This window comes from Magnolia sinica, chromosome 4 (assembly GCF_029962835.1).
Source record: "Magnolia sinica isolate HGM2019 chromosome 4, MsV1, whole genome shotgun sequence".
In the NCBI taxonomy this organism is placed as follows: domain Eukaryota; kingdom Viridiplantae; phylum Streptophyta; class Magnoliopsida; order Magnoliales; family Magnoliaceae; genus Magnolia; species Magnolia sinica.
The window spans coordinates 64,214,641-64,230,059 of NC_080576.1; the positions used below are offsets into that span (position 1 = coordinate 64,214,641).

At 40.5% G+C, this 15,419-nt stretch overlaps 1 non-coding gene across 1 annotated transcript; it reads right to left on the minus strand.

The window, feature by feature from the left end:
* Window positions 1-6,472: 6,472 nt before the first annotated feature.
* LOC131244814 (small nucleolar RNA R71) lies at window positions 6,473-6,579 on the minus strand. The gene has a single exon (XR_009170587.1). It is a non-coding gene; the product is annotated as a small nucleolar RNA R71 (small nucleolar RNA).
* Window positions 6,580-15,419: the final 8,840 nt, after the last annotated feature.

A 15,419-nucleotide genomic window follows, 5' to 3' on the forward strand; every position in this document is an offset into this window, starting at 1 on the left:
AGAGCCCATCGTGATGTATATTAGGCCCATGTGAGAGGCCCATCGTGATGTGTATTAAGCCCTTGAGTGAGGCCCATGGTATTATATATTAGGCCCTTATGTGAGGCTATGGGCTCATTATATGTTCGGCCCTATGTGGGCCACTTCTTGGGAGCAATATTGGTTAAATGTCCACATTGTGACCTTCCCTTATGCCCTTTATTAGGTCGGATATTGAGGCCGATTGTCTAGGCCGATTGTCGATGCCGATTATTGATGTTGATTATTAGTGCTGATTATTGATATCGATTATAAGTATGTGACAGCAAAGCATCATGATACATGCCTATACGCATCATCCATGTTTGTTATGAGATGTGATTAACCATTGCATATGCCATAGTGCAGGTGGTTTATGTGACTCCCAGATAGGCAAAGTTATCCCAAATGAGCGCATGCTATGCATAGGATTAATACATTATTAGACTGCATGACTTAGGTATCTTGCATTGTATAATTATAACTATTGTACGCCCTAGCGACATTAGGGCTGTGGCCTCCATAGGCATGTCCTGGATGGCCAGATGGGACATCGAAAATGTTGGTTCGAGCATCTAGGCACTTTGGATGTTCGTGGGTGAAAGTCCCTAAACCTTTGAGGCCAAGAGACGCCCCAATGTCTAGACCGAGTGGATACATGAGCACCCGAGTGCCAAATACTAGTAGGTCGCATCTCCCACTGTGTCGTGGTCGGTTGTGAGGGGTTGTGGCCTTATCCACCTGAGTGAGGGGGCTGTAAGCTAGGCTGAGTTTGATTAGTTCCAAATGGGTCCGCTATCGACAAGCTGGGTAAGCATTGGTATACTACTAGCAGGCGGGTAGTGAGGTCTTTTTCACTCACTGGGCTACACGGTCGGTCAAGGCAATAGCCAGTTTGGAGTGTACTATACCCCGGTGATGATCTCAGATATATACAGTACTGATTTGTGGAGCAGGAGTTGCATACTCAGCATTTTAGTCATTTATTCATTCATTCACTGTCCACTCGGGCTGGTGGTGCCCAATCAAGTCATCGTGTGTACCTTCGCAGTGGCCAGGATTTTGGTTGGGGCGCACGATCAACCTAAGATCAGGAGTTTCCATATTGAGTCTATTTATCCAAATTTAGGTATGGGACTAGTTTGGATAGAAGTCCCTTGTGATGGACCCCGTAGCCTGCGATACTACGTACTATCATCCCCACTTCACACTCCAGCTTGGTTATTTCATTCGCATCGCATTTTGCATTACATCCGCGGTATCTGACATTTTGTGTTGCTATGTTTTACATTTATATGATCTAGATGAGGTTGATGGTATTCGTAGCTCTTTAGAATTGCATATTGTATTGCTTCTTCTGTATTTGATATTTGACTCATTATGTTTCCACATTACTTTCTCAGTATATGACATTGACTTGTTGTGCTTTTGCATCGCATATCCTGGATGAGGTTGATGACATTTCTATGGACTTGCTAGTATTTCCGCTTACTCTGATATTTGCATGCTTGACACTTATCTTGCGCACACACACCACCCTCTAAGCTTTTTATAAGCTTATGCACGATAGATGTGTACAGGTAACGTCTAGACATAGTCGTAGCAAAGCAGGAGTAGGAGCATGTGGCTGAGCTTTGTGGAGATTTTGTTATATGCATGTATTTCCCTTTCAGTATTGTACTCGAATGTTTTTATTAGTAAATATGTGGTGATGATGTTGTTCTTGTGATTTGGGTATACTTGTGGTTATGCTTCTTATGAGACAAATTCATGTTGAAAATCCTCCTTGAAGGATCCCAGGATCGAAACTTGCTGCATGGGCACTGGGAGCTGAGAATGGGGTACTACAAAGGCTGTCGGCACCGGATTCGGCGATCGGGAATTTTGTGAGCCTGGTTTCCGAGTTTAGGGCGTGAATTCGATAAGGAGGATTGCGGAAGTCTAAGGAACGGTACGGACTATGATACAGGCCTTACAGCTCTCCCCTCCTAATAAAAATTTCATCCTCAAAATTTACATTATTACGTAACTAGACAATCTATAACTCATAAGGGAAGGGAGGAGAAATCATAGCATTATATATATATATATAGATATATATATCGAAAACAAAATACAATTGAATAGTGATTGCGAATCTCAGGCTCTTGCTTCCAAGACACCTCATCTACACTATAATGACCCCATTGATCCTCAGATCCCGGTCAGAAACGATTAATATTGGAATATTATGCAACCTCACAATATCAACGGTAGGGAGCTCTATCAAAAAGTTTTAAAGTTATTCGAACTCGGGGACCTAATCATTCTAAGTTCTCAACAATCACAGAGTGTAAGGTAGTTATCAGCAAAGATGTGATGTTATCCTCAGGTATTCCCAAGTTATGCTCTGATACCAACTTCTGTCATGCCCCATTCTCGAAAACCGAGCTCATAAAATTCCTGATCGTCGAATCTGGTACCAACAGCTTTCGTAGTACCCCATTCTCGGCTTCTAACACTCATACAACGGATTCCGATCTTGGGATCCTATAAGGAGGATTTTCAACATGAATTTCTTTGTAGATAAGCATAACCACAAGTTTACCCAAATCACAAAGGTAACATCATCATCACATATCCACTAATATAAACAATTGAATATAATGCTGAAGGGGAAATACATATATCGATAATCAAAGCTTCAGAAGATAGCTGCACGCTCCAAGCTCAACGCTGCTGTGACCTAACACCACCTGTGCATAAGCATATAGAAGGCTTAGAGGGTGGTGTAAGTGTGTGCGTAAGATAAGTGCCAAATATGCAATATCAGATCAATGCAGAAACATGCTAGTAAGTCCATAAATACCATCAGCCTTATCCAGGTTATACGATGCAAAAAAAACATAATAAGTCAATATCATATACCGAGGAAGCAATGTAATGTAATGCAGAGACATAGTAAGCTAAATATCATATACTGATGATACAATGCAATATGCAAATCCTTATGAGTCCATGAATGCCGTCAACCTCATCTAGGCCATATAAATGCAGAAACATAGCAACCCAAAATGCCATATACAGTGGATGTAATGCAATATGTAGATCCTAGCGAGTCTGTAATACCATAACCTTATTCAAGTTATGAAATATAGAAGCATAGTAAACCAAATGCTATTTGCTGAGGATGCAATGCAATATGCAGTGCAAATGAAATAACCAAGCCAGAGTGTGAAGTTGGGATGATAGTACATAGTTGATAAGGGTCGAATATTGCATATTAGACCCCAATTATTGCCTGATTTTACGTACATGATAATGCTTAATAGAATATTTTAATCGTGTTTTTGTTGCAGGGTATAATCAGGAGTGTTGACTGAAGAAGAGTACTAAAAGTGTGGATTTGATGCTCCGAAGCCACCGAAGTAAGGGACGAATCCTAGGGGACCAAGATCAATGGATTTACAGACCAGGGATCTGAGAAAATCAAACCGTTCACGTTAAAAAGGCCCGAAATTAGTCTAAAATGCAACATCACATGGTTCCTGCCATCTGATTGGCTCAAAAATTCATACATGGCCTGGGGATATAAATAAACCGTACATATTAAATTTCAACCATTGGATATCTTGGGAAGTTGGTCAACGGATAGATTAGCCCATTAATCTCCAATTTGGGGCCCACCTAGTCTTTGGATATGCCTCAAATTTGGTCTCAACGCCTAAAATAGGGAGACTAATTGAATGAATGGATTGGATCTTACAAAAATATCACAATGGGCCCCGTATGTACAGCGTGTGTACATAATGTACACACGTGCCCGCCGCACGTCGAACTGAGTAAGGCGGGTCAATAGGCGCTGACCCGCGTCTGCTTCTCAAAACGGCAATTGCCATTTATGGCGTTGTGTAACGGACGGACGACGTCTGTTTTACGGACACTAGTGGGCCCCACAAATTGCACGTACGGATAATCCAAGTCGTCCATCGAGTATAGGGCCTCGAAGACATTAAACCCATGCTGACTGTTTGTACCCATGCAAGCATACGTGCGCGATACAGAGGCCATAAGTGGACTGCCCTGCAATGTTCAAATTGATTTTAGCATGATTTCTTCTCTGGTCTGAGTTAATGGACATTCAAAACCATCCATTTCTGTCAAAAATTTCGAGGGAAATCTAATGGACAGGGTGGATTTCCTCGAAAACACCTCTGTGGAACCCACCGATCACGTCAGCGAAGGACATGCGTAGGCTTACGTACGTCTGCGAAATCCAGAGTTCCAGGCGGTTGTGGCCCACCATCTTTGATCATATGGTAGGTTTGAACCGTCCATCATATAGAGCACTCAAAAACGTCATAAGATACCGTGTTTCTTTAGAGATTGAGCGAGGAAAGTAGCAAGTTTGAAGGCACCGAAGTTTACTGTGAAAAAGCTTTCGCTGCACGTGTCTAGCTACTGCGACAGCTTCTCCACCGCCCCTAGCAGCTATAAAAACGTCCTAGGAGAGCTGGAGAAAGGAAGGAAAGGACGGCCGAGCTTACGGAAAGGAGAGCTTGGAAAAGAAAGAGGAGAGAGAGAGAAGAAAGAGAAGAAAGAGAAGGGAGATGTTTTCTTTTCATAAATTCTATTTCTCCTTCTTTTTAATTAATTTTATGGATTGCTAATTTCTTGTCTAGGGCTGAGATGAAGCCCCTAATTTGAATGACTCTTATTTATGGTTGAATTCATCTTGATTTGATTGATTTGTTTCTTTCTCTAGTGTGCTTAACTGAAATTTTCTTACTTCTCCATTCTATGAGCTTAACCAAAGTCTAGATGTGGATGTCGTTTGGATTCTTATTCTAGGTGCTTGTGTCTGACCATGAACAGGTTTCCTATAGAGGAAGAAATAGGAGTCTACATCTCTTCATGCCTGACCATGGATGGAAAGATGTGATCCTTATGCTTTAAAGGATTATACATTCTGTGTGCTCGACCAAGGACATAGTGTGCTTTATTTATTTTTATATCAATCTGAATTAGGGTGAATCAACAGGTAAAACAAGGGTCAGGATAATTAGGGGTGGATTCAAAAGTCCTAGTCTTCTCTGTGATTGAATTTTCCTTATTGCTCTCGGTTATTTCCCATAGATATGTGATAGTTCACTTAATAGTTTACTAAACCATTTGTTGGATTAGTTAAGAAGAGTCGTAAATTTTGAATTGTGACAACTAGTCCTCGTGGGAATGATCTCGTAATACATAACGTATCTGCATCTGATTCGTATACTTGCGAGTTTAAAATCATTTAAATCAGATTGGTTTAAATAAAACATTAAGTTTTTGGCGCCGTTGCCGGGGACTATTTCGGTTCAATTGGATTTGGGATTCTCTCTTATCATAATTCATAGTCTTAGGATTTTACTAACTTTAGGTTAAATTTTTTTTAGAAACTAACCTATTTCCTGTTTTGTGGGTTCCTGACATAAACTTCTAATTTGGTAATCCCTTTCTAAATTCTCTACTTTTTCTAATTTCTATTTTTAGAATTAGGGTTTTATTTTTTAGAAATTTTCTAATTCTAGGCTTTCTTTTTTAGAAATTTTCTATTTTCTAATTTTAGATTTAGATTCTTCTTTCAAGTAACTTTCTATTTTCTAGTTTTAGAAATTTTTCCCTTTTTAGAAACTAACTTAGCTTTTTATTTCTAAGATTAGAAACTTTCTTTTTTAGAAATTAACCATTGCTTAGGATTTTTCTAGCATTATTTTAGGAAACTTAATTTATTTTTATTTTTATTATGTTTACAGGAATTGAGGAAGGAAGCTACTAAATAAGATTGTCTTTAAAAGGAGGAGCTCCCAAATCTTCAGACATCCATCGTCTCCTTTTCCAGGTTCTTCCTTCCAATTCTCATTTACATAACTTTCTCTTGTTTTTAGGAATTTATAATTTTTATTTCTCTTAGGTTGTATCTTAGTTTAGTTCTCTTTCTTACATTGCAATAACATAGTTTATGCTAGGACGTAGATCTCTGAACATAGAACTGACACCTTTTGATCCTGAAATAGAAAGAACCTTTCATAGAAGATTTAGAAACATCCTATTTGAAATGGCGGACAAGAATGGAACTAAAGCTCTTAGAGATTATTCAGCTCCTATCCAATTCAATGCGCCATCATGCATAGTGTTGCTCGCCACCACGGCAGCACACTTTGAACTTAAACTTGGGGTCATACAATTGTTGCTCTCCTTTTATGGTTTAGATAAGGAGGATCCATACCATCATGTGAAAGAATTCCTAGACATTTGCTCTACCTTTAGGTTCCAAAATTTTTCAGATGATTCAATTCGTTTGTGCCTTTTTCCTTTTTCTTTGAAGGATAAAGCGAAAGCATGGTTGAATTCTCTGGAAGTTGGGTCTATCACTACATGGGACCAACTCTCTAAGAAGTTCTTAAACAAGTTCTTCCCTGTTAACAAAACTAATGCTCTCCATAGAGAAATTATTAATTTCACACAAAAAGAGGGTGAGCACTTTCATGAATGTTGGGAAAGATGGAAGGACTTACTTCTTAAGTGTCCACACCATGGTTTTAAGAAGTGGCAGTAGGTTCAATACTTTTATGACGGTTTGACACCCCAAAACCGTCGCATGGTTGATGCCACCAGTGGAGGGTCATTCATGACTAAAAGTGATGTAGAAGGGTGAAATTTCTTTGAAACCTTGTGTGAAAACTCCTAGCAATGAGACTATTCAAATAGAGGTGAAAGAAGTCCTTAACCACAGAAGAAAGGTGGTATATATGAGATAGGAGTCACGCCAGATCTTTATGCCAAGATTGATAGCCTGACAAAGAAAGTTGATGCCTTGATGTTGAATAATGGACCTCCACAAACAACTCAAATCGAGTCATGTGCCATATGTTCCAGCCCCACCCATCCTACGCAATCTTGTCCATCTGATGCAGCATTTCTAGAATTTTTCTCTGAACAAGTGCATGCTATGAACACCTTTCGGAGACCTGAGAATGATCCTTACTCAGACACCTATAACCCAGAGTGGGCTAGACATCCAAATTTTTCTTGGGCAAAATGACCACAACAAGGAGGACCATCTGGAAATCCTCCAATGCAACCATTCCCCCAAGTTGGCAGTCAACAACCTTAGTAGTTTCCACAGTATCAACAAGTACCTCTACAATCTAGGAAATCATCTCTTGAGGATACACTCAATCTTTTTATGCAGAGTTCAATTCAATTTCAAACTTTACAAGCTAACCAGCAAAGCTTACATGCAAATGCATAATCCATTGCCTAGCTAGAAGTACAGTTGGGTCAACTTGCTGCCACATTGAGTGAGAGAGAGAAGGGTAAGTTCCCTAGTCAACCTGTGGTAAATCTAAAAGGACAGTATGAGATTGGCTCTAATTCAAACCAAAAACAATATCATGAGCAAGATAAATCAATCATTACCCTTAGGTCCGGTAAACAGATCGAGAATGAAGTAGAGATGCCTAGGGAAGAATCAAATTCTAAATCGAAAGACTAAAATGAAGCGGAGAGACATACTAACGCATCCAAAGTCCAAAAGCACTCTGAGTCTCCTGGAACCACTCATGTGCCATCTTATATGCCTAAAGCACCTTTTCCTCAACGTATGGCACCAGTTAAGAAAGGAAACAACTTTAAATAAATCTCGATTATTTCCCATAGATTTGTGATAGGTTACCTAATCAATAGTATCGCAGGTTATGGGGTCCATCACAAGGGACTTCTATCCAAACTAGTCCCATACCTAAATTTGGATAGCTAGACTCAATGTTGTAAACTCTTGATTTTAGGTTGGTCGCGTGCCCCAACCGAAATCCTGGCCATTGTGAAGGTACACATAACAATTAGTTGCGCACCACTAGCCCGAGTGGATAGTGAATGAATGAATGAGTAGAATGCTGGTATGCAGCTCCTGCTCAATAAGTCTACATATCAGTACTGTACATCTCTGGGATCATCACTAGGGTCTAATACACTCTATGCTAGCTTACCACCCCTATCTGAGCGTGCAACTAGGTAAGTGTAAGAGACCTCACTATCCCCCTGCCAATATCAAGCCGACTCATCGATAGCGGATCGATTCCTCAGCTGGTCAAAATAAACCTAGACATTGCCCCCTCACTCAGGTGGGTAAGGTCACACCCTATCCCAACTGACCATGACATAGTGTGAGACATGACCTACTGGTATATGGCCCTCATGTGCTCATACATATCCACTCGGTCTAGACGTTGGGGCATCCCCTGGCCTCGACAGTTTAGGAATTTTCACCCAGGGACATCTATCGCGCTCGTATGCTAGAACCAAACATTTTCGATGTCCCATTTGGCCATCCACGACATGCCTGTGTAGGCCACGACCTTGAAGTCACTAGGGCATACAATGGTCATATCACAAAAGTGAGATGCATGAGTCATACCATCCAGTCATGCATCAAACCTGCGCATACTGCGCGCTCATGTGGGGTAACTCTGTCTCTCATGGAGTCCTATAATAATCTGTCCAATGGCATGTGTTATGACCAATCACTCCTCATATCAAGCATACATATGATGCCTATGTGCATGGATCATGGAGCTATAATAAGTATGTTATATGATGATGATGATGATGATGATGTACTCTCCTCATGTCAAGGATGGGCCTAGACGACTTACTCATATCAAGAATAGACCTAATGAGGCCTAACGGAAGGTCACAATGTGGACATTTAACCATCATTACCCATCAATGTCATCATTTAACCAACATTACTCCCAAGGAGTGGCCTTTATAGGGCTAAACATATAGGGGGGCCCATGGCCTCACATAAGGGCCTCATATGCAACATAATGGGCCTCACACAAGAGCCCAATATACATCACAATGGGTCTCACCACATAGGCCTCATACATAGGCCTCACATACATCACACTGGGCCTCATATATCATAATGGGCTGCATCACATGGGCCTCATATACATCGCATGGGCCGCATCACATGGGCCACATATACATCACAATAGGCCGCATCACATGGGCTTCATATACAACACGTTGGGCCACAGTCATGGGCCACATATACATCATAATGGGCTGCATCACATGGGCTGTTTAGATCAAATACGTACACCACGTGGGGGCCGCATGGATTGACGGTATGAATGTACAACACATCACAAGGTGGGCCGCATAAGTGGACGACATAGATGAAACACTACAACATGGTGGGCCCTGCGATTACACAACAGGTGGGCCCACCGTCCATGGCCGAATGGTGTGGATTATACAACACATAATCATTGAGGGGTCCACATCCCACATGGACGGTCAGGATATAAGGCACATATATCACCTGTGTCCCATGTGGACAGCAGGGATGAAACATATACATTAAAGGTGGGCCCCACCCATCCAGCAAACGAACGGCATGGATGAGCCCATATGTCACAGCCAGCCCACATGCAATACTGTCTAGCACTCTAGACGGTGCGGATACAGGGTAAATACATCTAGGTGGGCCCCACCCATCCAGCAAACGAACGACGTGGGTGAAAAACAAATGCATCACAGTGTGCACCACGTAGTAGGAGTGAAACACATACATCATGCGCGCCCCACCCAGCACACCGTCCAGATGGATGGTGTGGATACAAAATACATAAATCAAGGTGGGTCGCACTTGCCCAGAAGTGTCACACGTGTGGGGTGGGCCCACAACTTTAAATAGATGGATGGCTAGAGAAACACATACATCATGGTGTGCCCTACATTGGGCGTCCAGTTGGACGGTGAGGACATAAATCACATATATCAAGGTGGGGTCCCACCTGCCCACATGTGTCACATGTGTGGGGTGGGTCCCATGCGCCTAAATGGACAAACGGTTTGGATATAACACAACCTCATGATCCGGCCCACCGTCCTGGACAGATGGACGGTGCAGATAGAATAAATACATCAAGGTGGTCTTCACATGCATCATCCAGATGGACGATATAGATACAAAATATATATATCAAGGTGGGTCCCACCTGCTCACACGTGCAGCATGTGTAGGGTGGGTCCCACACGCTGCAATGGAGGATGGTATAACACATACCACGTGATCAGACCCAAAATTCGCTGACGTCAATGCAACTATCAGCTACTGGCCGTATGGACAATCCAGATAAAACACATGCATGGGGGTGGGTCCACACGTATGGGACTCACTAGCCTCTAGTAAAGTTGATATTTGTGTTTTCCTCATCATCCAAGTCTGCTGGATGCTGCAGCAGCGTTGGACCATCCAACCACCTGCTGGGCGTCGGCAAGGTGGGCCCACTTGGACAGCAGTGTGGTCAACGTGGTGGACGACATGGATATGAAAATACATCATGGTGGGCCACAAGATGGGAATGAGAGATAGAGAGAGAGAGAGCTCCGCCACTATGAGCTCCCCTAGATGGGCCATATACAACACATACAACAAGATGCATCCCAAATCGTGTGGGCCCTATAATGAAATCACGATCTAGTACTATGAACACCCACCACTTGCTAATCCTCTTGGTTCTATGACTTCTTTAGCTCATTGGCTTCAGCTTTAATGGAGGAAGATGAGGATAGAAGGGTGGAGATGGGAGTTTAGGGGTAGGAAGTGGGCCACACACTAGGCTCTTTCTCTCTTGGAAAGCTTGGACGTCCACCCTCTCTTTGATGCTTAGAAAATGGTGGAGAAAATGAGAGAGAGAGAGAGGAGATGTAATGAGAGAGGGATGGGTTGTTAACTTTGGGGATGGCTTGGTATGGGTTTATTTGACTTGGTGAAGAGAGAGGTATGGGTGAGTGATGGGTTGTACTTGACTAGTGATTGATTGGTGTGATGTTTGGTAGAAATTCTCTTGGGTTTTACAAATGCACGACATTTTTCTGAAATATGCGTGGGCCCACAACTCTTGGCTTGAGTATCGCATCGGCGTGCGAGACGTGGCGTTGGAACTACGGTGACGGCGGGGTCGCTAGGGTATAAGTCTTGGGTCGAGTCGGCTCAGATATATAGGATGCGACTTAGGGTCACGCGCAGATGCCGATTATATAGGTCATGGTTTGCCAGAATTTGATAGGGAGGATCGAGGAAGTCTAAGGAATGGTACGGACTAGGATACAGGCCTTACAAATGGGCCCCACAGGCTCCTACTTATGTGAGCCTATAGTCAAAAGGCTCACTCATAGAGAGACATATGGGCACATAAAGAGACTAAGATAGTGCTAGTCATAACCTCTAATTACAACTTAAGCATGCTCATAACAACCCAGAAAGGTGCGACATGTGGGGTTCACTGACAATTAGAGTTGTACAGGAGTCGAGCTGAGCCGAGTATTGCCCAGCTCATGCTTGACTCGCACCGCCCGAGTCCCAACTAGTACTCGGCTTAGCTCGTGCATTGAGCATGGATGCCCTGCTCGTGCTCTACTTGTCCTAGTGCGAGCCGAGTTCGAGCAGATATCGAGCCAAGTCGAGTCCAAGTTTTCGAGTCGAGTTCAAGTTCGAGTCCGAATTTAAGCTAAATTTGAGCAGGGTTTTCAAGTCGAGTAACGAGTTACAAGTTTGAGCTTTGAGCTGAGTTCGAGTTATAAATTGAGATTCATTTGAATTTCAATTCGATTGTCAATTGGAATTCGAAGTTGAATAAAGCAATAAAATATATAAAATGCATAATTTATGATTAAAAAACTTTTATAATCACAGATTTACATTGTTCAAAATGACAATTTACAACTAATAACCTCTATAAGAGGAGTGCCTTTTTGTATTGTTATTTGATCCATCGGAACTGCTATATATTTTTTCATATACATATTGGTTCACTTCTTCTGAGTCAGAAGGCGAAGAGATATTTCCTTCATACTCTTTTACACTTTGAACTAGATTTTTCAAACTTTCTTTATGTGAAGAATTGTATGTAGTACCTAATACCTTATAAAATTCACCGAGACGGGTCAGGAATTTGAATTTGTTACTCTTTTTCTTCTTCTTGTTTGTCGTACTCAATCCTACTTCAACATCATATTATCTTTGACTTGAATATCGCTGAAGTCTACAAACTTCTTCCATACTGCATTTTAAGGTGAGTTGGAATTGTTCTTCCTCCAAAGCTTTTAATCTGGCTTCCTCCTCTACATCTTTTATGGATGCCATTTGTGTACTAGATCCAGAAGCAGAAGGTTTGGATGGAGTGGAAGGTTTTCTATTTGAATCTAACAGGGCTTGAAAAAGAATTTGGACATCCTTAGGGGATTGAGGCATAGTTTTGCATCACCACCTCGATATGACAAGTGTAACCAAAACCGATTAGTCTTGTTCACAAACTTTGCGCCACACAAACCACACTTAATCTTTATTTTTCCAGACCTTGGTGGTGATTCAACTAGGGAAGCGTAGTCCCAAATGTTTGTCGATGGGTCAGATGACGACATATCTACACTCTTTTTTTTAATAAAAAATTAGAATATTAATAAATAATTTGAACTTGATATAGGAACAAAATAAAACAATATAAATGTATCAAAAATAAAAGCAAATGAACATGCATATGTAAATAAATATCAAAGATTCAATGTCTTCCAAACCACATTCCAACACTTTCATGTTTGCAGTGAAATAATATTACAGATCATTCTTTCAACCAAAAAGAATTGAAAAACTGAAAATAATTACTGATCTGCAAGTAGAGACTCATCACGAATCTCAATCTCCTCTTCTTCATCATCATTCATATTTCCTCCCCATATCGGGTGCAACTAATCTTCCGTACAAATCAACGCTTCAACTGTATTTGGCAAAGTGAGCTTCGATACTTACTCACAACCCTGCTCCCCATGCTGAATGTGGATTCTGATGTTACTGTTAAAATTGGTATTAATAATATGGCCCATGCCATCGTAGATAATGTAGGGTTTTTTGATTCACTAACCGTCATGTTCAACCATTCCAACACATCAAATTTGGATCGCACTATAATTGACTCATTGAGGTACACATTTCTAGCTTTGATTCCTTAGTATCAACTCCCATTAATGCTCATTCCAAGTATGATATGTATTCATTTAGCACATCTGGATTACTACGTATAGAAATATCCTCATCTCTACTTTCTTCAACACCCGCTGTAGGTAAAGTACTAATATACGATTTGTACAAATATTCAAGGGCTTGACGAACCTTGGACGTCTCTATTGCTGCTCTTTCAGTAGGATAAAGCTTCATCAAAATAAAGCTAACCAACCCCATATTATAATGAGGATCAAGAAAAACTGCCAAAGACATCAATAGATGACATTCGCCCTAGTATTTATCAAACTTCATCTTCATACCAACTGTCATTTAGTGTATGAAGTCTGGACCCACACTAGCATTTTTCTATAGAGCATCCTTAATCTTCCAAAGAGACAGAAGAAATAGATTCGCAGTTGGATACTAATTCCCAGAAAAAAATCTTTGTGCAATCGTAGAAAACTTTGAGAAATGTGTGAACTTGTTTTGCTTTGGCCCAGTCATCTGTGCTTAGCAACCAAGAATACGTTCTGTCACGCACCGCATATTTAGGAAATGCAAGCTATAATTCCATTACCATATCTAACATTTTATAGGTCAAGTTTCGGTGTGTACACACATCCAACTTCAACATTTTTTTAGGTGGCACATTCAAACGTTAGATGATATCATTCCATACACTCAATCTCGATGGCAACCCCCTTATATATTTCACACTTTCTCTTATGTTCTCTATAGTGTTGTCAATTTCTTTCAATCATTTTTATATAATTAAATTTACAATTTGGGTATAACATCTGACCTGGAATATTTTTCCTTTAAAAAATAAATTTCCTGTAGCCCTGAACTGGTTACGTAAGCATGAAATAACATTGTTATTTGTTAAAGCATTGTCTAAAGTTATTGTTGAAATTTTCTTCTCAATGCCCCAGCCTTCTAGACAACTGTAGATGCAATCCGAAATAAGTAAACTAGTATGTGGAGGAGGAAGGTTACGGAAGTTCAAAATTCTCTTGCAGAGTTTCCAATCCTTGTCGACATAGTGAGAGGTTAATGAAATGTATCCTTTTCTTTGATTGGACGCCATCCATAAATCAGAGTTAAACCTATTCTGGACACTGAAGCTAATACTGCTTTTAGTTTCACCTTCTCCTTTGCGTACATCTTCATGCACTCTCTCTGCACTGTGATGCAGGAGACATTCTTGGCTCGAGGGTTAAGAAATTGACAGAAAGCCCTAAACCCTTTACTTTCTATCATTCTAAAAGGTTTTTCTTTCAGAATCACTAATCTAGAATACCACTCATTCAGCTTCTCTTTATCAAACTTATGAGTGGACACTACGCATTGTGAGTTGTCTCCTTCTAACTTCGTAAATGACAGCAACTGTTGGCCGGGAGGAGGGAGTCTTGGTCTCTTAGGACACATCTTCAAATGTCTATTTAGATGTGTAGTAGATCCTCTTGGAATCTTGTTGTATAATCCTTTACAGTGATTACACTTTATGTTCTGTACACCATTAACTGTCACTTATTCGAAGTCATCCCACATTGCTGATCTCTTCTTCTTCCCTTTCCATACAATTGATGTGTCTGTATCTCCCTCTACGATTAGAGGAGATATGACTGATGCACCTATTCCAGGGATATTTGGGATTTCGTCTTGACTAGTCATCTATAAAATAAGGTTTTTGATATATTATATGGCTATACCTAGACCACTAGACGAGCATAGTTAATTGTCTAAATCAGTCACCCATTCAAGGTTGGATAAATTATAATGCCTTATTTTCTAATTTAAATGCTGTATCAAAATTTTGCCAGCATCTCCCCTTATCTCAATAAAATATATTAATCATGTATTTAATTCCCATGTCAATCATCAACACAAAGTGTGGACATTTGACGATGGAAATAAATACATGAAATATATCCAGAGAGAAAAAGGAGAGACAAAACCAGAATAGGCATATGCATTTTAATTGGAATAAATGAAGACATTACAATATAACCCTGAACTGTTCAAAAAGGGACAATTTGAGAATTTTTATGCATCCAAGAACACACTGAATCTATGTCTGGCAACATAGAAATCCTCAAATGGGCAACTGATTATCTTATACTACAACTAGAACAATAAAAAAAATAATAAAACCTAATAATCAAACAATAAATGAATTGAAAGTGCAATATGAAAGATGAATGCTAAGTGTATTAACTTGAGTGCACTAAGCATTCCTCAACCCAAATGCCAAATCCAATTAAACTATAGAAACCCAACTCTAGCTACTAAGCATCCAATAAAGATAAAAGAATCATTATATTAAGTTCAAAGACGAACAACAATCTAAATCCAAATCACAAAT